The sequence below is a fragment of the Mesocricetus auratus genome, unplaced genomic scaffold (assembly GCF_017639785.1).
Source record: "Mesocricetus auratus isolate SY011 unplaced genomic scaffold, BCM_Maur_2.0 Super-Scaffold_100010, whole genome shotgun sequence".
Lineage (NCBI taxonomy): Eukaryota > Metazoa > Chordata > Mammalia > Rodentia > Cricetidae > Mesocricetus > Mesocricetus auratus.
In genome coordinates, this window is record NW_024429194.1 from 38,974,686 (window position 1) to 38,999,507 (window position 24,822).

Genomic DNA, 24,822 nt, shown 5'->3' on the forward strand with positions numbered 1-24,822 from the left:
CTTTGTGATTAAGGAAATTAGCTAAGTGTAAGAGTTAATGTACTCTGAAATGAAATTTTATGTTTAGCTTCATCATTTTATTTAAAATACAAGTTATATGAATCAAATATGTGGATGTATTTCATGTGAGGGCCCTGGATTTGAGGACATGTCGCACCTGCTGTGCGGCCTGCATCCAAGAATGTAGCGAGGTGGTCGGGATAGATGACACAGAGACCGGTCGGTTGCTTTAAGAAAACTTTATATTTCCCAAGTCAGCTTAGGAGGAGACCCCAGTCCGCTTAGGAGAGCTCTCAGGCGAAATCTCAGGAGAAGTCTCCCCAAGAAAAAGGGCTTCCCTTTTTAAGGACTCCTGCCATTCATCTACATACCATTCTTTCCTCCTGGCTGGTGGTCTAATCTCTGGCCCCAGAATCGGGGAGACACCCCAGGGAAACAGGAAGAGGCATCTAGCCATAGGAGGTGTGAACGGCATGGTATTTCAGTGAGCCAGCCCTTATCTGAGCCCTATCAAGCTTTAAAGCACTGAATTGTTTTCAGTAAACATTACATAGATGCCTGCTCCCAGGCTGAAGGGGAAGTGGGTTTCTGCTCAAGGTCTGGTGTCCCCACAAGGACACACAGCACTCCAGTGTTTCTTACCCTTTGTTCTCATCATAGTCCAGTTACTGTCCCCTGTTCCTGTAGTTTCTGACTTAGAACTGAATCTTTTCATTTCCAACATGCTTCTTTGAGAAACCGATGTGTCTGAGCCAAGAGTAATACTTTTGAGGACAATTGCATTAGACTAACGTCTTCCTAAAACCCAGTTTAAAACAGTCAAATGCCAGAAAGGTTTGTTTTGAATCAGATATTAGCTGTGGAAAGATAGAAAGAATGGATGAGGTTGTTGCTCTTTCTCTCACACCCTGTCAGCTCAGTCCCTCAATGTCTAAACTTCCACTTTCTGTCCACTCAACCAGCACCTTCTACAATATCAATAAACCCTCGCAGGTAATATCTCCTAATTTGGCTTATCTAATGAGAAACATCAGAGAAGACTCTCTTTATATTTACCTGTGAGTTCTTGGCACACATGCAACTGCACCTGTACTGACTTGATTGATGTTTCCTTTATTCTAGATCTATCAACTAGAGTCTCAATACTAGGACACGGAGAACTGTCTCTGTTATTGCTTTGACTTTTTCTGGTTTTCTTATCTTTATTGGATCTCCTTTACCATCTAATATGATGTTATTAAGCTTAAAAATCAGAGCAATACCTTAGATATGAATTATGAATCAATACAAGTCACCCAGTGAAGTAAGTGTTTACCCACTAGGTCACATCCCTATTGACTGGAGGGCAGCCCAGGCATTATATAATCCATGCTTTCCAGAAGGGAGTGTGCAAATCCATGAGGGAAGAGTATGTATGATTGATATTTCCTGAATAATTTAAAGAGAATGTTGCATTCCCTCTACTAATGTACTCTAGAGTGAGATTTTGTGTTGATGATTTCTCTTTCATTGTAAAACATCTGTAAAAATGGAATATGTACAATTACTCATGAAAAGGTAAAGTTAACGTGTATACAGTGGTTTAGTGCTTGACACTTGGCATGAGAAAGCCCTGACTGGACAAGAATTTGAAGGCTCTTCTTCGGGTTTCTTATAAGATGTGGTCAAGCTACACCCATTGCTTTAGATTTAGCTTAACTAATGAAAGACATCTGGCCTTCTAACAGTGCCTGGTAAGAGGTGGAGACATCACATTTTGAATTGAGGTATAAAAGGCATACATTATGTGCCTTTCACATGTAGTCATATTTTATGACTTTAAATTTTTAAAAATTGCGATTGTATATAATGGCATTTCTCCTTTCCCTTTCTTCCTTTCAAACCCTCCTATATACCTTTGCCTGCTGTCTTTCAAATTGATGGCCTCTAATTTCATTGTTATTGAATACATATACATATGAACATCTATGTTCCTACATATAACTTTCCCAGTCTCTATAGTGTTACCTGTGCGTTTTTAGGAATGACTATTTGGAATTGGATATCCAGTTGGTGTACTCTTACTAGAAGATGACTACTTCTCCCAAACTCAGCATTCCTTAGTTGCATGTAGTTCTTTGTGTGGAGTTGAGGCCTTCATTCACTTTGTCATGTTCGTTGATATTGTCTTTATTTAGCTCATATTTGAGCATGTTGATGAAACTTTGCAGGTGAAGATTCTGACATTACTAGGAGATAAAATATCACATCAAACTCTTTTATCTTTTGGTTCTTACAGTCCAGCGGTGACAGAATTGAGCTGGACCCTGAGGTATTAATACAATATGTTACAGAAACAGAGCCTAATTTGTACCAAGTTTTAATAAGCTGTAAAATCCCTACAGTTCTCTAGAATCTGTAGATAGCCTTCTGTCTGCTAGACTTTTTTCATTGCTTTCTTTGGGTTCTTATTTAGAAAACCTTCTCCCGGAAGATCATAGACCACTGCCTTTTATCTAGGCTGCATGGAATTGTTAATAGTGCTCTCATACAGAACCACAGTACTCTATATGTTAGTCCATGTAGTTATTTCTCAGAGTTGCATAATGTATCCCTTAGGCAAAATGTAATGCTGCACACCACTAATATCCAGAGAATGTAAAGTAAGACAACCGAAAGCCTTTTTACATTAAAAAGAAGTGCAAATCTAATCATAGTCTTGCTGTTTAGTATGGCCTTGCTGCAAATGGGAAAAAGTGACCTTGGCTCTTACTGTTAATGCAAAACACTTTGGAGAATAATATTATGATGCCTACCGTAGGTAGATGTACTTTATCATATCTTGTATATAGGGATGTTTATGTATTTAAACTGTTGTAGTTTCTGCCTTCATCTAACTTAGTCCTGGGTACAAAAAATGTTCACTAATTTGTTGTTTAGAAAAGTAAAATGGTGCAGCTATCTTAACTGTCTATGAGGGGTAGCAATTTTAGAGTGATTTATTCACAAGGTAGAGTATTTTACAATAGTAATTAAAGTGAATGTGTTATTAAGAAACACATCTGTTGTTAAGATATTCTTTATATGTTTCAGAAGTAACACTTTCAGCTATAAAAGTAGTTACTTTATGCTATCATTTTCCTTTTTGAAAAATTACATTAAGCAGCAGAGCATATTGTGTACATCAGCATCTGTGTTAAATGAAGAAAACATAGATGGGTTATTCAGTAACTTAAGGATGGCACAGATTATTTCTGGTTTATAAAAAGTCTATGAAATATATAATACTCCACAAGAAATAATTCATAAAATGAGATACTCTGATAGCTGCTTGGTGGGGATTAGGAAGTCTGCTTTAGCAAGGGCTCAGTAACTTGCTGGTCCACAGTGTTCTATGGGTTCCTTTATAATAATTTCACATTTCTTTAACCTGCTTGTTCATATTTACTTTATTTCCTCCCTTGTCACTACATTTCAATATGTGTAGTTGATAAATTACCCCATGTTATGTAATTGTTCTACTCAGTACAGGCACATAACATTTCACAGTTGTTCAGCAAGCCTGACAGCATGCTAGTGTTGAGTTTGTCTTTGATGATTGTATGAAGGAAGGAAGTTTCTGAAATATTAGCATGATAAGGAGATACCCCTATATTGTATGTCATGTAAAGCGACTAATGACTTAAGAACTGTCCATCCACAAAACTGAACAAGTATTAATCACGGGACTTATTTTCCTGATGAACTGATATTTTGAGAATTGAAAAAATGATATTTTGAGAAATATATGAAAATTTCAACCAAGAATTTTGAACTGTGAACAAATATCTCATCCTTTCTGTAGCAAAGAGGGTGGGCCTGGGAGGCACCATGCTGCTTGACATATAAGAGTTCTTTCCCCTCGCATTGCCTTCTTTTCATGGTACAACCAGTGAGGACCAAAATTTAGTGCTAACAAAAATCCCAGGACATAAGATAAATTATTCTGGGTTTGTGTTTACATCCCTAAGAATGATTTTGAGGGATTAGCTGAATCTCTTCCAATATCTGTGGGTGGTTGCACCAGATACTAAGAATCCAAATAGTAGTGAAGGGTTAGCTTCTAGGGTTCCAAGATATCACAGGCACTGTTCAGTCATAATAGAATGCTTAATGCATTTCTGATTTTGTGTTATTGTTACATGTATATTTGAGTGTAATTAAGGCTCATTTACAGGTGAAAATAAAATAGTCACAACTATTAACATCCTGACAATATGCTGGCTTGCTGTCTGTCAACCTGCAGGGTGTACCCACCGGCATTCAGGCAAAGACTTAGAAAGCTCAAGGGCCCTGTGGCCATATGTTACTATGTCATTGTTGCATGGCTTTTTCATATATATGTTGCATGGCTGTGTAAGGCTCTGTATGCATGCTCAAGCTTTCCCTTTTAAACAAGCTTTGCCAGCTCAGTTACCTCTTCCCTTGTCTCCCCGTTGGTGGACAGACACCCGTCTTCTCCACAACCCCCCTCCCCGCCCTGCCTTTTCCTAACAAACATCCAAGTGGGTTAGTTGATCTCTGGTTCATTGCTCACTGCCATCACCACAAAACAACAACGACATTAAAAACAAAAACAATGGCTTATGAATGTACCCTTTTCTAGTACTTTCAGTTAAATTTTCTTCAGAACAACTTAAGAGCTGGAAAAATTCAGCTTCATTTGTAAGGTTCATTATGTGTTTCCAGATTGGTTAAATCAGTGTCGTCCAGGGGATCTCCGCAGTCAGATTTGGTGGACTCAGCCCCCTGCTTTCTTCTGCTACCCAATATCAGTGGCAGTTGGGTAGATTGTGCAATTCTTCGCATCTTCTTATCTATATTGCCTTCTAAAAGGTAAATATAGGAATCTGGAGACTACAAAAATGTTTTGGGTGCCCAGTGTCAGCACAAATCAGCCTCACTATCCCATCTCTCCTATGACATGTTCTTCTACAAAATGTCAGTTGTCAGTCTCCCACTTTAAACACTGAAGGTGATTACAGACATGTTAAAATATGATAGTGCAAGCCCTCTAAGCATTCGGACGTGGCATGCTTCGGCTTAAATATATCATTTTTAAAACATAGATGCTTCTATAACTAATATGCTCTGTTACTTTGTGTGTGTAACTCTCAATATTATAAGACAGAAGAAAACAAAATCTAGGGACTGTTATCTGTTTATACTTGGTTCTTCTCTGAAAGTCTAATTTCCCTCATATTTACTATCTCCCTTATTGTTGCCTTTCCCGGTATGCATACATATAAAAGTTGAAATTTCTTTGTTGACATTAACATTTGAATTTTCCAAAGAGAACAAAGAATTTCTTAACAGCACTCTTCAAAAATGTCGGAAAGAATATGGGTCCCCACTTTAGCGACACCACCTGATCTGACTTGATGCCTCTGAACTGACAATTACCACCCTGACACTGGTTTTGGACTACAGCGCTCTACACACCTCCAGACTAATTAACTGATATGGTGCACCTTCTATACTCTGGCCAGAGCCTCAGACAAGTGCATCAACCACCATTAGAACTTCAGTCAAGAGGTAAACAGGCCGGCTTCCCGGCCTGTGTTCCAGTGCCTGCAGATCGCCTGGGAACTGCACAGGGCTCCCAATCCTGGCGGGAGCCAAGCACCCCAGGCTCCAGATCTTCTCTCCCACCAACGAGAACAGGAAATGAGAGGAGGCTGGGAGTCCAGGGAAGCAGCTGTTCCTCCAGCAGCATCAGGTAAACAGGCCGGCTTCCTGGCCTGTGTTCCAGTGCCTGCAGATCACCTGGGAACTGCACAGAGCTCCCAATCCCGGCGGGAGCCAAGCACCCCAGACAGTGCCTGCAGATCGCCTGGGAACTGCACAGAGCTCCCAATCCCGGCGGGAGCCAAGCACCCCAGACTCCAGATCTTCTCTCCCACCAACGAGACCAGGAAACCAGAGGAGGCAGGGAGACCAGGGGAGTAGCTGTTCTGGATCAGGTACAACAGGACCCAGCATAGGGTCCAGGGGACCAGGTAGGAGGCTAAGCGCCCCAGATTCCTGTTCTTCTTCTCCACCCATGGGACCAGCATTTGGACAAGGAATAGAAGAACCACCATATTATTGGACTTGCTAGCACCCACCAAAAGGGAACTCTGGTCCCCAGACCAGTAAGGGGCTCTTTCTGCACCCACTAGAAGAAGAGATGGGAAAGAGACAATACAAAAACACAGTCAGCAACAGAAAAACAAATATGACACCGCCAGATTCTAGAGACTCCACACCAGCAAGACCCCAACATTCCAATGCGAATGAAGCAGAAGAGAACGACCTTAAAAGCACTTTCATGAAAATGATAGAGGCCCTAAAAGAGGATGTAGGAAAATCCCTCAAAGAAATGGAAGAAAAAACAAACCAAAAAATGCAAGAAATGGAAGAAAAAACAAACCAAAAAATGCAAGAATTGGAAGAAAAAACAAACCAAAAAAGGCAGGAAATGGAAGAAGAAATGAAGCAAAAAATGCAAGAATTGGAAGAAGAAACATACCAAAAAAGGCAGGAAATGGAAGAAGAAACAAAGCAAAAAATGCAAGAAATGGTAGAAAAAACAAAGCAAAAAATGAAAAAAATGGAAGAAGAAGCAAACCAAAAAAGGCAGGAAATGGAAGAAGAAACAAAGCACAAAATTCGAGAAATGGAACAAAAAGCAAACCAAAAAATGCAAGAAATGGAAGAAAGAACAAACCAAAAAATTCATAAAAGGCAACAAACGGACGAAAAGATAAACAGAAAATTGCAAGAAGCAATGCAAACACTGCAAGGGTTGAAAACTGAAATAGAGACATTAAAAAAAACACAATCTGAAGAAAGGCAGAAAATAGAAAAACTGGACAAACAGTCAGGCACTACCAATAAAAGCATTACCAACAGAATAGAAGAGATGGAAGAGAGAATCTCAAGTGTTGAAGATACACTAGGAGAAATGGATTTATCAACCAAAGAAAACCTTAAATCCAACAAATCCTTAACACAAAACATCCAGGAAATATGGGACACCATGAAAAGACCAAACCTAAGAATAATAGGTATAGAAGAAGAAGAAGAAATCCACCTCAAAGGGGCAGAAGGCATATTCAACAAAATCATGAAGAAAACGTTCCCAACCTTAAGAAAGACATGCCAATGAAGGCACAAGAAGCCTACAGAACACCAAATAGAGTGGACCACAAAAAAAAAATCCCCTCGCCACATAATAATCAAGACCCCAAACATACAGAATAAAGAAAGAATATTAAGAGCAGATAAGGAAAAAGGTCAAGTAACATATAAAGGCAGACCTATCGGAATTACACCTGATTTCTCCATGGAAACTCTGAAAGCCAGAAGGTCCTGGATAGATATTCTACCTACACTAAGAGACCATGGATGCCAGCCCAGACTACTATACCCGGCAAAGCTCTCAATCACTATAGATGGAGAAAACAAGATATTCCATGACAAAACTAGATTCAAGCAATATGTGTCCACTAACCCAGCCCTACAGAAAATTTTGGAAGGAAAACTCCAACCCAAGGAAGCTAACTACAACCAGAAAAACATAAGCATTAGAGAATCCCTCTCTACTAACAGCCAAAAGAACAAAGGGGTGAAATTCCACACATAATTCCACCAACAACAACCGTCGCAAATCGAAGAAGGATGAGCAATCAATGGTCATTAATATCCCTCAATATTAATGGCCTTAACTCACCCATAAAAAGACACAGACTAGCAGAATGTATTCGAAGACAGAACCCTTCCTTCTGCTGCATACAAGAAACACACCTCACCCTCAAAGACAGACATTACCTGAGAGTTAAAGGTTGGGAAAAATTTTTTCAATCAAATGGACCCAAGAAACAAGCAGGGGTAGCAATCCTAATATCTAACAATCTAGACTTTAAAATAAAATCAATCAAAAGAGATAAAGGAGGTCATTACATACTCATCACAGGTGAAACCCACCAAGATGAAGTGTCTATCCTGAACATCTATGCCCCAAATACAAAGGCATCCACATTCGTTAAAGAAACATTACTAGAACTTAAATCTCATCTAAAGCCCCACACAGTTATAGTGGGAGATTTCAACACACCACTCTCACCACTAGACAGGAATACCAGACAGAAACTCAACAAAGAAGCAAAGGATCTAATAGAAGTAATGACCCAACTGGGATTAACAGATATCTATAGAACATTTCATCCACATAAAAAAGAATATACCTTCCACCACCACATGGAACCTTCTCAAAAATCGACCACATACTTGGCAACATATCAAACCTCAGCAGCTACAAAAAAATTGGAATAACTCCATGCATCTTATCAGACCACCATGCTTTAAAATTAGAATTCAACAACAACACAAATTGCAGAAAACCTACAAACTCATGAAAATTGAATAATGCTCAACTGCACCATCCCTGGGTCAAAGAGGAAATAAAAAAAGAAATTAAAGACTTCCTCGAATTCAATGAGAATGAAGACACAACATACCCAAACCTATGGGACACTTTGAAAGCAGTGCTACGGGGGGAAGTTCATAGCACTAAGTACTCACATGAAGAAACAGGAGAACACTTATACCAGAGAATTAACATCACAGCTGAAAGCTCTAGAACACAAAGAAGCAAACTCCCCCAGGAGGAGTAGACGCCAGGAAATAATCAAATTGAGGGCTGAAATCAATAAAGTAGAAACCAGGAAAACAATACAAAGAATCAATGCAACGAAGAGTTGGTTCTTTGAGAAAATCAACAAGATAAACAAACCTTTGTCCAAACTTACCAAACAGCAGAGAGTGAGCACGCAAATTAACAAAATCAGAAATGAAAAGGGGGACATAACAACAGACTCTGAGGAAATCCAGAGAATCATTAGGTCATACTTTGAAAACCTGTACTCCACAAAATTCGAAAATTTAAAGGAAATGGATGACTTCCTGGACAGCTATCATTTGCCAAAACTAAATCAAGAACAGATAAGCAATTTAAATAGACCTATAACCCCTATGGAAATAGAAGCTGTCATCAAAAGTCTCCCAACCAAAAAAGTCCAGGTCCAGATGGCCTCAGTGCAGAATTCTACCAGAAATTCAAAGAACAGCTTATACCAATTCTTCTCAAAGTGTTCCACACAATAGAAGCAGAAGGGTCTTTGCCAAACTCTTTCTATGAGGCTTCAATAACCTTGATCCCCAAGCCACACAAAGATACAACTAAGAAAGAGAACTTCAGACCAATATCCCTCATGAACATTGATGCAAAAATACTCAATAAAATACTGGCAAATCAGATCCAAGAACACATCAAAACAATCATTCACCACGATCAAGTAGGTTTCATCCCAGGGATGCAGGGATGGTTCAACATAGGAAAATCCATCAACGTAATCCACCATATAAACAAGCTGAAATACAAAAATCACATGATCATCTCACTAGATGCTGAAAAAGCCTTTGGCAAAATCCAACACCCCTTCATGATAAAGGTCTTGGAGAGATCTGGGATAACAGGGACATACTTAAACATAATAAAAGCTATATACAGTAAACCAACAGCCAACATCAAACTAAATGGACAGAAACTCAATGCAATTCCTCTAAAATCAGGAACAAAACAAGGCTGTCCACTCTCTCCATACCTTTTCAACATGGTACTTGAAGTTCTAGCTATTGCCATACGACAACAAAGGGGGATCAAGGGGATACAAATTGGGAAGGAAGAGGTCAAACTTTCACTGTTTGCAGATGATATGATAGTTTACATCAATGACCCAAAGAACTCTGCCAGGGAACTCTTACAGCTGATTAACACCTTCAGCAAAGTGGCAGGCTACAAGATCAACTCAAGAAAATCAGTAGCCCTACTATATACAGATGATAAATGGGCTGAAAAAGTAATCAGAGAAACATCATCCTTTACAATTGCCACAAACAACATAAAATACCTTGGGTTAACGCTAACCAAACAAGTGAAAGACCTGTATCGTAAGAACTTTGAATCTTTAAAGAAAGAAATTAAAGAAGCCCTCAGAAAATGGAAAGATCTCCCATGCTCTTGGATAGGTAGGATCAATGTAGTAAAAATGGCAATCCTGCCAAAAGCAATCTACATATTCAATGCAATCCCCATTAAAATCCCAGCACAATTCTTCACAGACATTGAAAGAACAATAATCAATTTTGTATGGAAAAACAAAAGACCCAGGATAGCCAAAACAACCCTGTTCAACAAGGCAACGTCCGGAGGCATCACCATCCCTGACCTCAAGCTCTATTACAGAGCTATAGTCCTGAAAACAGCTTGGTATTGGCACAAAAATAGACAGGTAGACCAATGGAATCGAATTGAAAACCCGGGTATTAACCCACACACGTACGAACATCTGATCTTTGACAAAGAAGCTAAAAATATACAATGGAATAAAGAAAGCATCTTCAACAAATGGTGCTGGCATAATTGGAGACTGGCATGTAGAAGAATGCCGATCGATCCATGTTTATCGCCATGCACAAAACTTAAGTCCAAATGGATCAAAGACCTCAACATAAATCCAGCCACACTGAACCTCTTAGAAGAGAAAGTGGGTGGTACCCTTGAACGAATTGGTACAGGAGACAGCTTCCTGAACATAACACCAGTAGCACAAACAGTGAGATCAACAATTAATAAATGGGACCTACTGAAACTGAGAAGCTTCTGTAAGGCAAAGGACACAGTCAGCAAAACAAAAAGGCAGCCCACAGAATGGGAAAAAATATTCACTAATCCCACATCTGACAGAGGGTTGATCTCCAAAATTTACAAAGAACTCAAGAAGCAAGTCTCCAAAACACCAAAGGACCCTATTAAAAAGTGGGCTGCAGAACTAAATAGAGAGTTTTCAATAGAGGGGTCTAAAATGGCTGAGAGGCACTTGAGAAAGTGCACAACATCCTTAGCCATCCGGGAAATGCAAATCAAAACAACTCTGAGATACCATCTCACTCCTGTCAGAATGGCTAAAATCAAAAACACCAATGACAATTTATGCTGGAGAGGATGTGGTGAAAGGGGGACACTCCTCCATTGCTGGTGGGAGTGCCAACTGGTTCAGCCACTTTGGAAATCAGTATGGAGATTCCTCAGAAAAATGGGAATAAACCTACCACAAGACCCAGCAACTCCACTCTTAGGCATATATCCAAAAGATGCCCATTCATACAACAAAGATGTCTGTTCCACTATGTTCATAGCAGCTTTATTTGTAATAGCCAGAACTTGGAAGCAACCTAGATGTCCCTCACCCAAAGAGTGGATAGAGAAAATGTGGTACATCTACACAATGGAGTACTATTCAGCAGAAAAAAATAATGGAATCATGAGATTCGCAGGCAAATGGATGACACTAGAAGAAACCATCCTAAGTGAGGTAACCCAGTCACAAAAAGAGAAACATGGCATGTACTCTCTCATATATGGATTTTAGACATAGATCTGGGGAGTGCCAGCCTTCAATCCTATGGCCAGAGAGTCTGGGAAACAGAAACTTTATTTAGTGGCTGATCGAAGAAGAGGCAGACTCCCTTGGTTAAGTACTGAGCTGAACTCAAGAAAGCCAGTAACAGAGAGGGAGGACTGATGATCAAAGGGATTAAGACTGGGCTGGTTTAACCCCCAGAAACAGCTGACCAGACAAAGGTTAACTCTTGAATCCCAGGCATCAGCCTGGGAATCCAGCATGGGACTGATCAAGACCCCCTGAATCTGGGTGTCAGTGAGGAGGCCTAGGGAATCTATTGAGCCTTGGGCAGCAGATCAGTACCCATCCCAAGTATACACACGGACTTTGGACTCCTATAGAACAATGTGAAGTGCACTCTCACCCTGAACTCTTGGGGAAGGGTCTAGGTCCTGCCCTATATGAAATGACAGACTATGGACACCCCCATGGAGGGCCTCACCCTCCCTGGGGGAATGAGGGGATAACGGGGGGGGGTGGGGGGAGGGCACGGGAGGAGGGGAGGGAATGGGAGAGGGACCTGGAACTGACTTGTGAAGCAACCTCGTTTCTTATCTAAATTTAAACTGGAAAATTAAAAAAAAATTTTTCAGTCAAGACCTCAATCAAGCATCTCCGGTCAGACAGAGACTGAGTACAAATGTAGCCATTCCACTTGAGACTTTCCCTACACTAACATTTTCTTCCTACAGGATCCCATGAGGTTGTCATTGTCCTATTTCAGCAGGAAGTAATTTTGAGAATACTATGCCCCCTTTCCCTACTGTTGATATTATACCTGTTAGGGTTAGTTTTCAATTATTTAGGATTGGGATTGGAAGGAGGTGTTCAGACTTGGGCATCTCTTTCAGATAAGTTAGGTTTAGATCGGATAGATATGCTTAGGATGAGTTTATAGGTAGATTATTATATCTTCTGGTGATTTATAATTTGTTGTAGTTTGTCATACTGTGTAAAGTCTTCTTTCTTTTTTTTCCCATATATTTTTATTTATCTTTTTATGCATGTCACTTTCAGTTCCCTCTCCCTCCCCTCCTCCCCCACCCCCAAATCTTCCCAACTCATCACCCCCCCCTCTGCTCCCCAGGGAGGGCAAGGGCCTCCATAAGGGATTTTCAGGGTCTGTCACATCATCACGGGAAGGGCCCAGGTTCTTCCTCATGTGTCCAGGCTGAGAGAGCATCCCTCCACATGGCATGGGTTCCCAGACTCCTTCTGTATGCCAGGAATAAATACTGCTCCACTCTCCCAGGTCCCACAGATTGCCAAGGCCTCCTCTCTGTCACCCAGGTTTGGTGAGAGGGTGTCTGGAGCAGTCCCATGCTGGCCCCTCAGTCATCAGTCTGGGGTCTATGTGTTCCCCCTTGTTTGGGTCAGCTGCCTCTGTGGGTTTGCCAGCCTGATCTTGATTCCTTTGGCCATCACTCTTCTTTGCAACTGGGTTCCAGGAGTTCAATTCGGGTTCACAGCTGTGGGTGTCTGCCTCTGCCTCCATCAGCCATTGGATGGGGGTTCTAGGATGACATATAAGGTAGTCATCATTCTCATTATCATGGGAGGGCATTTAAGGTAGCCTAAATGCCAGTTGGTATCATTCTTGTAGATCTGTGAAGATCCACTAGTACCAGATCTCTCCTCCAACTTATACTGGCTCCCTCTTTTCTGGTATCTCCCATCCTTTTCTCCTCTACTCTTACCCTGGTTCAACCTTCCTGCTCTCCCATTTCCTTAAAGTTTTCTTTCTATTCATGATGTTTGATGCATAATATGCTTATCGTCTTCTATGTATATATGCTTTATAGACATTTTGTATATTGACACAATTCAGTTTTGTTTTAAGCCTAAATCATTTCTTTAGACAAAAGGGGAATTGTAGGGAGAGACCTTAGGCACCTGTACTGCTAACCATGCCCACTTGGGCGTGGTCACAGGTACGAAGTAGAGAAGGGAGATAAAAGCTTGGGAAAAGGAGGCATGTTATCTCTTAGGACTGCAGTAGTGGTGGGAGACCAACAGAGAGAGTGAGCTCAGGTCTTAGCTTCTCATGTTAGTGACTTCTCTCTCTCAAATAAAGTATCACACTACCCCCTTCCCAGTATCCCTGGCATGGCTCCTTTTCCATCTTCACTGTATGAGTAATAGAGTTTTGTTCATTGATGCAATGCCTAACAAGAACAGACTAACATAAAGAAACTCTGGCAACAGATGGTAAAGTCCTAAATGAAAATGGGTAGCTCTTCCCCCAAACTATTTCCAGACAATTAAAACAACACATGTGTTTGTATCTAACACACATCCATCAAAATGATAGAACAGTTTAAACTACTGTTGGCAAAATAACTATTTTTGGTTTTCCAAGACAGGGTTTCTCTATGTAACAGCCCTGGCTGTTCTAGAACTCACTCTGTAAACCAGGCTGCCCTCCAACTCACAGAAATCTGCATGCCTCTGCCTCCCTGAGTGCTGGGATTAAAGACTGCACCGAACATCTCCAGGCAGAAAATAACTTAACACTCAAAAAAGAATCAAAATTTGCACACTTTGCTTAAATCATGACATCATAGTTCTGGTTACAGACTTATTTTAGCAATAGTCCCAAGAGGTGAGTAAACAGTTAAAGTATACTTAGCAACAAATTTCTCAAAAAACAATTAATTGTTTTTCACTGTATTCAATTTATAAAAAAAACAGTACGTATTTGACTCATGCTCCCTGAGAAGCAGCAGTGAGTATGAATATATAGCATCATCTGTTTGCTGTCAGAGACATATTCATTAGACATCAATACCCTCACAAAAATACTAAAACAATGTGACTTCTTCTAAGTATTGGAAGTACTTTAATCTGTTCTCTGTCAACTTAAACTTCCCAATCAAGTTCCTGGAAGATAAAAGGGAAAGCAAATTGCTCATGTGTAACATCTGGTCATTAGGAAGTAAAAGGCTCCATTAATTATTAATTACTGACTTAATTGCTTTTCCTATTGCTGCAGTAACATACTGTGACAAAAGCAACATAAAGAATGAAGGGTTTGTTTGGGCTTCCAGTCTGATACTATGATCCATCGACCCATGGACAGGGCAGCAGGAACATGAGGCAATGCACTCACATTTTACCCGTTATCAAGAAGCAGAAATTGCCAGAGGTCTGTGCTCAGCTTGCTTTGTCTTTTTTAGGTAGCCTAAGAATCCTCCATTAGGGTGGGCCTTCCACCTCAATTAACTTGATAATCCCTTACAGAAATAACTATAAGCTAACCTAACCTAAATAATGGCTCTCAGGTTTATCTGAATGCATGTCTCAGTGATTCCATACGCTGTCAGGTTGACAGCACTAACCAGCAATAATCATTCATTAGCATTTTGTTTCCTTGTATTCATTCATGTGCATGGGAGCATAGTGTTTCCACAGTTATTTCAGCCCTTTTGCAGACAGGAAAGTTGAGGCTCAGAGAGCTTGGGTGACTTGTAAAAAGGTCATTTAAATGCTAGAACTGCCCATATGTATTGACATTGAATTTGAGTAAAAGTCATTTGCTTGTGTAATTGGTATTTATAGTTCACATGTGCTTTCTTATATAACTAATATTTATACAGAGTATTTGCCCGTACTTTGCTGTCTATGAATACAAAATAAATAATTACTAAAAGTACTCAATCCTTGCCCTGTCTTTCAAAAGGAGAAAAGATGATGACAACAATTGCTCAAATTAAGGGAAAAAATAGTAACTTTGCCCTCCTTCAGTTGCCTATTGTGGGAAGACGACTCAGTGATTAAAGGGCATGTAGAACAAGTATGAGGACCTAAGTTCAGATTCCCAACAGCCACGCAAAATCTAAATGTGGTAACACAAGCTTCAGAAACATGAAGATCCCAGTTGTTTATTGGCCAGCCAACCTAGCCAGACCAGTTAGGTCCAGTTCAGTGGGAAATCCTGTTTGAAAAAGTAAGGTGGAGAGTAACGATGAAGGCAGCCAGTGTCAACTTCTGGCCTTCACACATGCATTTACGGGTGATTTCATCCCTCAACACATATGCGTGTACATACCACACCAACCCCCTCCCCACACACAAACACAAATAATTGTTTAAAGATCCATGTTAATGTGTTTCATTGTCAACAAAATTTTCTTTTATAGTAACCATCTACCTTAGTTTTGTAATTTATACCATCTTATACAAAGTTCTTTTCAGCCACTTAATTTAGGGGTAATTCAGTAATTTCCATCAAAGTCATTACATGGAAAATCATTACTGACACCATTATCTGTGTGAATATAGGCATCATTCTGCTCTCATTCTATTTTCAGAAACTTCATTTCTCAGATTGGCATTGGAAACCATGATTATATACTGCAAGGCCAATCTGACCCCTTTAATTGGACTGCTTTATAACAGAAAACATGGAAATATTTGCCTTAGGTTAGCAATATTGTTGACACTCAACTACACTTCTTGTTCTAAGTACCGGTAATACTCGAAGCTAATGGTTGAATTATATTGACCTGTTAGCAATTCATACTGTATAAGTGTTTATTAGAGCAGGGAGCCCGTGTTCTCTGGAAATGTAAGAGTTTGAATCAGTTTTCTCTTCTATTGTGCACAGTGCTGAAAAAAACTTTAAAAGGTATTTTCAATATGCTAGTTTATGAGAAAACAGTGTTTTCACCTTTGTTCCGTTTCTGAAATTTTCACTTTTTATGACCCTGAAGTCTATACATGGCCTTTTTCATACACAGAAGAGTTTGTGTAGTGGTCTTTAAAGTGCTTTTCAATATAAAACTCTCAGAAAGACCCAGTTGATTTCTAACTTAAGAAATAAATTAAGTTTAGGTCCTACTTCTTCCTTCAGGAAATTATGTTAGTATTTTCCAACAAATGTCAAAATGACTATTATAATACATTTCTCTTTGTTTAAATTAGCTTAGGAAATCTGTCTCTAATTCCTCGGCTGACATTCTCTCACTCTATTCTATGTACATGTCCATCTTTCTCTTTTCACTTTCAGTATTAACTACTGTCAATTAATATATCAGCGTTGCAGTCTAGTGGCTGGGTAAAATATTCTGTAAGTTTCCCAACTCTTTGGAAAAAAAACTGTTGAACCACATTTGGTACTTAAAGTTTATGTGCAAAGTATACAGATGATTTTAATTATATCTGCTATTTGGCATAGGTATAACTTTTAATAGTTTCCTCTCAATTTTCATTCTATGCTCATCTCTCTCTTCCTTTATTGTTATAGTAAGACTTAATCTGTTGGTAAATTTAAATGCCTAATCATTAATTGCTGTAGTTTGAAAGAAACTGACCCCCTTGGGCTCATATATTTGAATATTTTGTTCCCAGTGAGTAGAACTGTTTGGGAAGGATTAGGAAGTGTGATTTTCTTGGGGGAAATGTGTCACTGGATGAGGGCTTTAAGGTTTCAAAAAATTCACACTGTTCTCTCTCTCTCTCTCTCTCTCTCTCTCTCTCTCTCTCTCTCTCTCTCTCTCTCTCTCTCTCCCTACCACCATGCTTTTGTTCCACCATCATGGACTCTGAGCCTCTTAAACCATAAACACATTTCAACAATTTCTTTTATAAGTTTCCTTGGTAATTTATTTTTCTTTTCACAGCAAAGGAAAAATAAATACAACAGAAGTTTGTACCTAGAAATGGGACATTGCTGTGACAGATCTGAGCATGTTGTTTTCTGGAAGATGTAGACTTTAGTATTTCAGACTAGAAAAGTAGCTTAATGTTGTAAGAAGAACTTAATGGGCTATCACAGTAGAGCTTAGAAACAGTGCTGAGAGCTATGTGGACTGTGGATACAAGGCAATATTAGTGACTGGGCTAGAAACCATTTATGTGATCATGAATTTAAAAAAAAAAGTGGCTGCTGTCTGTCCTTGTCCCCAGAATTTGTCTAAAGCTAAGCTTTTGGAAAGTAAGAGATTAATTTCTTTGGATGAGGAGATTTGAACATAGCCTAATGATGACTCTGTGGCATAGTTATTAGTAGTCTGTCTTATACAGATCTCCAAGTGGGTGCAAAATGGACAGTTTGAAAAGAAAAGAAACACCAGGAATTTAATGTTGGAGCCAAGGAGTGTGCTAAAAGAGATTAGAGGACCAAAGCAAGGCCTGATCTGCATTGGGATAAAATAAAGGCAAGATGCCACCCAACTAATCTTGATCCTCATAAAAAGAAAATACCTAAGAAATTTCCTGTTTCTAAAAAGCAAGAACAAGGGGGCTGAGGAGATGGCTCAGAGGTTAAAAGCACTGATTGCTCTTCCAGGGGTCCTGAGTTCAATTCCCACAACTACATTGTGGCTCACAACCATCTACAATTAAGTCTGGTGCCCTCTTCTGGCATGTAGGCAGAACACTGTATATGCAATAATTAAATAAATCTTAAAAAAAAAACAAGAACAAGTGAAAGTTGTTGCAAAACATGATTCAGAGGGCCAGGGGTATTCATTCCAAGTTGGAATCTAAACTTAGTAGTGTTGTCCACATGGTTCTAAATTTAGAGTATGAAGGTTACATGAGTAAAGTGTCGCGTCTGCCGCACGGCCTGTGTCCGAGAACGTGCGGAGGGTGTCGGGGATTGACAACACAGAGACTCGTTCAATGAAACTTTAAGCAGGCCCCATAAAGGTTCAAGAAAAACTTCCTAAGAAAGGCTCCCTCCAGAGAAGCTTCTGCTCTCTCCTCTACCCTGGCTGGTTCTGCTCTGACACCAAAAACTGATCTGGGCGTGTCAGAAGAGGTGGTTAGTCTTTGGACAAGGTCGAGGTCAGGGCGGTTTCTGTGGGCATGCCTTTTCCAGGAACTTATTGCCCCGGGCATTGTATTGTTTTTAGTAAACATGTTTTTAGTAAACATTGTCTTACAGCTGCCTACTCCCAGGCCGAAGGGGAAGTGGGTCTCTGCTCAAGGTCTGGTGTTCCCACAATTCACCCCTTTTTATTTTCAAATGAGGCACTCCTGGCTTAGGTCAAGTAGGGTCACCCTCCCTTGCCCGTCTTCGGGGGACCTTGAACCCCTGTCTTAGGTGGGAGGGGTCTTCCCCACAGGTTGTCCGTCGACGGAGTCACCCCAACCTTAAATCATCTGTAACCAACCTTCATGGCTATCGGGATTGCCATGGGCTAAGCTAAGCAATACTTGGTTACGGGTCTCTTGCCTCTGGAACAAGGCACGTTTGAGCTCGGCATAAAGTCAGAATGCCTACCGCCACTGCCACCATTTCCAGGACCCCCATTGACATAGCGCCACTCCATCACCGTACCTACCCATCACCAGATCTGGGCCATAACATTCTACCAGCCTTCGTCCGTTACAAGGGTAACCTGCACGTGATTTACATTCTGTTACAAGGGTAACCCGCATGTGATTTACATTTACAATTTGATAAAGTTTACAATTGTTCCAAGATCTGCTCAGGAAAGCATTTAGAAAGTGCACTTGCACAGATACATTAGGTACAATCATTGATGTTACACATGTAGCATTATGAAAAATATGAACAATAGGCTTGTTGCACTATCCACAGAGCACCAATTTGTTCCTGTGGTGATGCAGTTTGTTGATTTAACGTCAGCTGATTATGCGACTTGAGTCAATGTCTCCTTTTTGTCGCATTAGGACAAGTTGCATTTCTCCAGAAAAATACACTGGCCTAGGCGCGATTCCAGAAACAGGAACCATCAAGTCTGATATTTCAAGTGACCATGTCCTGTTCAAATACTGAAAAGAGGCTTTTGTCACTCATCATAGTCCATACCAATGTCCAAATATTTTAAATGGGTCCTTTTTTCCCCTAAAGGGAAAACTGGCAAAATGAATTCTGTTGTTTCAAGGTGTGTCAAGGGCAGACAGTCTTTCCAGTTCTCTGTTGGCTTCAGGATGAAAACTCACGGGTCCGGAAGGTTGATGCAGCAGGTCTGTTGAGAAACTGGAAATCTCGAACCGACTGCTTTCTTTCTTGGGCTCTAGATTCGATGACATCAAGGGTCAGGAACACTGATTTAGGAGATCTCACTCAAACTGGCTTAGGTAGGCTCCCATGGTCTCAGGTCCAGTTTTTCTCTGGTCCATGCATCTCACTAAATGGTCTGACAGCTGCCAAAGCTTTATTCTTTTCCTGCAAGAAAACACAAACATGACCTCGACCCCAAATTAGGGTCTTCTCCACTGTCTAGTGCATGGATGTCTCCATTTGACCTGAGAAATGGTTGCTCAAGTTCCATCATGCCAGAATTTGTCTGAAGCTCACTGGCATTCACATTATAAAATTTTTAAATGAGGAGTGTATTATTTGATGAGTCATATGGGGACTGGGGGCATTATTCCCCCTTTTTTATTTTCTAAAATTTTTTTTCTTTTTTGAACTGTTGAAGCTGGACCATAACAGTAGAAGGATTTGTCTACCCTCCTTGGTTAACTATCTAGGTTAATTGGGCTTACTACTTAGATTATTTGTAGATGCCCATTAAAAAGGACATATCCTTTAAATATTTCCCAAAAACTTCTGAAAATCACTCAAAGATTGTAAACTATACTGTGTCCAAATAACTTTTGAAAATTATTTGAAGTCGGTGAGCAGTCTTTCCCAATCTAACCTGTAGAGCTCTCACTAGCTGGCAAGGCCTCATTTGCATCTTAAATTTTTCTGTGAAAACATTAACAGACTGGCTGGATGTTCCTTTTGGCTATATATAAAGCAATCTAGGTAGCTTTTTAACTATTTTTGAAGGGATTTAAGTATCCTTTTAATCATATAAGCAGTTCACACTCACGCATTCACAATCACATTTCATACATACCGGTGTGGCCACACCATACATGCATCTTTCAGTCATCCTTTTTCCCTAGGTCATGATTAGTCTGTTGCAATGAAGCTTCCTTAATTGAAATCTATGTAAAAGAACAACTCCAGCCAATCCTTGAACTGAAAGGGTTAAAAAGTCCTGTACTTTTTCTTTACTTAATACCAGTACCTCTTTACTGTTACCATTTTTTTTTTTTGAATCAGGGTTTCTCTGTTTTGTTTGAGGCTGTCGGTCCAGCGTGACCTCGAACTCACAGAGATCCGCCTGCCTCTGCCTCCCAAGTGCTGGGATTAAAGGCGTGTGCCATCACCGCCCAGCTTGTTATCAATTTTTTTTTTCGAGACAGGGTTTCTCTGTATTATTTGGAGGCTGTCCTGGAACTTGCTCTGTAAACCAGGCTGGCCTTGAACTCAAGAGATCTGCCTGCCTGTGTCTCCCGAGTACTGGGATTAAAGGCGTGTGCCGCCAATGCCCGGCTATTCACCCATTTTTAATCCATTCTTCGACCCAGGATATTCCCTCATGCAAAAAGCCTTAAGATTTACACAATCCACCCTCCAATTGAAGGCAATCTCTGGGTACCCCTTTTTTCCCAACCTTAGTGTCAGCCTAAGGCCTAGAGATTTAATCCAATCCCCCCTCCAACTGAGGGCGATCTCTCAGGGTCCCCTTACTTTCCTGACCTTTGTCAGGCGAAGGCCTGGAGATTTAATGCGGTACCCCTAGCTTGGTACCCCTTTTTAACACATCCACATAGCCTTACTGGCTAGCCTTTTAGATCTCTCAGTTCCCCTTTACTTTCCTGACCTCAGTGGATCAGGCAAAAGACTGGAGATTTTTTTATTTAATTTCTTGTTTTACCCTTTTTTTTTCTTTTCTTTTCTTTTTTTTTTTTTTTTTTTTTTTTTTTTTGAGACTGGGTTTCTCTCTATCCTTTTGGAGGCTGTCCTGGAGCTTGAATTCTCTCTTCATGGTTAAAGAAAGCCACTGAGGCCAGGTGTGTGACAGATGAGTCCCCACATGAAGGTTGTGAGAGGTCATTATATGAAGATATAAGAGTGAAACTTGTGCTGCACTGGAGAATCCAAGATGCCAGAGGGATGAGAGCATGGGATAACTACTCAGAAAAGCTACATGGAGGGAGTGGACCCAGCCAAGAGAGAGACATATTTTGGAGTGAGAAATGACAGAAGGACAACATCATCTAAGTACTCTGACTTGAAGCTAAAGTATTTGAAGCCTACCTTCCTTGGTTTTCTTCTTGCTTTGGTCCAGTATTTCCTCACTATGCCTCAAGTCCTTGATTTTGGAATGGCAATATATATTTGGTGACATTGTGTGTTGGAAGTGTGTAATTGCCTTTAAATTTTTACATGGTGTTACAATTAATAGATTGCCTTGAGTCTCAAAAGATTTTGAACTTTGAAATTTTAAGCAGTGTTGAAAATGTGAAAGACCTTGGTGACTTTTGAAGTTGAACTAGATGTATTTTGCATTTTGATATGTCTAGGTGCCTGTGGGGGCCAGGAAAGTGTTTGGATGAGAATGGCCCCCATAAACTCATATGTCTGACTACTTTGTCCCAAACTGGAGGTTGTTTGGGAAGGATTAAGATATATAAACTTGTTGGTAGAGGTGTGGCACTGGGAAGCAATTTTAGTTTCAAAAGCTCCCACCATTCCAAGTTAACTCTCCCTCTCTGCCTCCTACTTCTGGATCAAGATGTGGACTCTTAGTTATTCCCACAACCACGTGTTTGTGTGGACTCTGGCTGTCAGAAACCATAAGTCCAACTAAATGTCTTCTTTCTTTTGATTTGGTCATGGTGTTTTGTTACAGCAATATAAAAATAACTAGGATTTTACCAAAACTCCCACTGGTTCACATTAGATATCCAGCACATTGTTCATCTTATATGAGTGAAAATTCATAGCTTCTCTTGATCTATGCTCTTCATTGCACTTTCCTTAGTTAATATAGTTGGTGCTTTTCATAGTCTGGCAATATATAAACGATAATAAGAATTTCTGCCATACAGAAATTTTGCCCCCTCCCTATATTAAGAGTCCAAACAAGTATCAGAGATGGAGGCAGATATTTTTAAGGAACTCATACAAAGTGATGACAACCATCCTTGAAGATCTCTGGTGGAAAAGTCCTTAAGGAGTTACAGAGATAGCAACTCACAGAAGCAGATTCCTCCTGCAAGAGCAAGTGAGCAAAGTAAATCCTCACTTACTAACATGTTCAGATGCAAGTCTTTGTCTGCTGCAATTTAAGAAAGTGGTGCTGGTTAGCTAATGCTGATGGTCTAAGGAAGGGGGCCTAGAGGACTGACATTGTGAGTTCTGAGCAAGAAATGTCATTCCGCTAGTGGAGATGGTTATGGTGTTGCAGTGAATCTGTGAAGATTGGTGAAAAGCCTACGAAAAAGCCTACATTTTATTGCTTGATTGGGATAGACTGACATTCCAGGGTGAAGAAGTGGGGCTGAAGTGGTTCAGACAGAAAAGAGAAGAAACAGGACGCATAGTGCCTCTTCCTCCTCCTCCAGTGAGCTGTACCAGGGACCAGTGGGCCAAGCAGAACATGGTCTGCAGAGTCTCAGTGCAATATCACAAGGCAGAGTAGATGTGGGCAAGAACTGCGAGAGAGATAGCTCAGTGGGTAAGAGCATTTGCTGCCCTAACCAGGCTTACGTTTAGATCTCCTCACCTGTACATGAAGGTTTCTCTCCCACCTACCTGTTCCTGAATAAACACACAGAGGCTTATCATTAATTATAATAGTTTGGCCAATGGCTCAGGCATATTATTGACTAGCTCTCACAATTAAAATATCCTATTTTTACTAATCTGTGTATCACCACATGGCTGTGGCTTACCTGTAAAGTTCTGATATCTTACCCTGTCAGCCAATACATGGTATCTCCCTGACTCTGCCTTTTTTCTCTCCATATGTCTGTTTGTATTTCCTGCCTGGTCCTATTCTGCTTGGCTATTGACCAAATCAGCTATTTTTTTTAGCCAATAGTAATAAAACATCTTCACAGCCTACAGAGGAGCATCCTACATCACTCACCTACTCTAGGAGTAGAGGCAGGATGATTGCTGGGACTTGTTAGCTGTCAATACAACTCCATTTTCACTGAGAAATCTTGACTAAAAGGATAAGGAAAAGTGACAGAGGAGGATTCATGACATCTTTCTCTGGCCTCTACATACTGAGGTATACACACTGATGCATAAATGTGCATCTCTCTCTTTCTCAGTCCCCACATACATATGTATGTGTGATATTGTAACAAACAAAATAAATGGTGGGACAGACCTAGGAAAATTGTAGTAAATTCTCTTATAGAGAAAAAAGAATGAGCAACACTGGACAGACACTGGACCATAACTAGTGCTAGTTATATATAACTCGCTAGGCAAAATGAATGAAGATACAGGAGTTGGAAAATGATGTTGTTTTTTGCTTTGTTTTTATTCTTTCTTCTCCTTTTCTGCTGTTTTTCTGTTGTGAAACAAACAACTGTCTCTTCAAGTATTCCGGCTATGATGTATAACCTTGGGGAAGATCCCAAAATGATAACCAACCAACTATGGATTAAAATCTCTGAAACTGTGATCCAAAACACATTTTTTCTTCCTTGAAAGTAGACAATCTCAGATGTTGTGTCATGCTAACAGAAAACTGTAGCGAGCTGCCAGTGTTGGGAGGGCTATGGGGCTACACTACTTCAAAACAATCTGAGGCAAAGGGCTAAGGATGTAAATGAAGACAACAAAGACAGTGGCTCATTCTTACAAGGAGAATGCTGTTTATTATTGCAAGGGTGGAGCCTTAAAACCAAAGGCAGGCATGGTGGGTAAACACCAAGGCCAGAAGCCTATATTCCCAGGGCCCTCTGGCAAAGGGTGGACCAAAAACAGGAATTAGCATTTAGACAAAGGATGGACAGAAGACAGGAACTTGCATGCAGGCTTTACTGGGAGGAGGGGACAAAAACTGTTTAGCTAAAAGCTCCTAGTAACAAGCAGTCAACAGATAGACCCCCATGGGGGTAGGGTGCAACAAATTTCCCTTTTACATATAATTAAAAAATGAGCATCTGCGACAATTAATAAATGAGACCTCCTGAAACTCAGAAGCTTCTATAAGGCAAAGGACACAGTCAGCAAGACTAAAAGGCACCCCACAGATTGGGAAAAGATATTCACTAACCCCCATTCTGACAGAGGACTGATCTCCAAAATTTACAAAGAACTCAAGAAGCAAGTCTCCAAAACACCAAAGGACCGAATTAAAAAGTGGGGGACTGAACTAATAGAGAATTCTCAATAGAGAAGTGTAAAATGGATGAGAGACACTTGAGAAAGTGCTCAACATCATTAGCCATTAGGGAAATGCAAATCAAAGCAACTCTGAGATATCTTACTCCTGTCAGAATGGCTAAAATCAAAAAC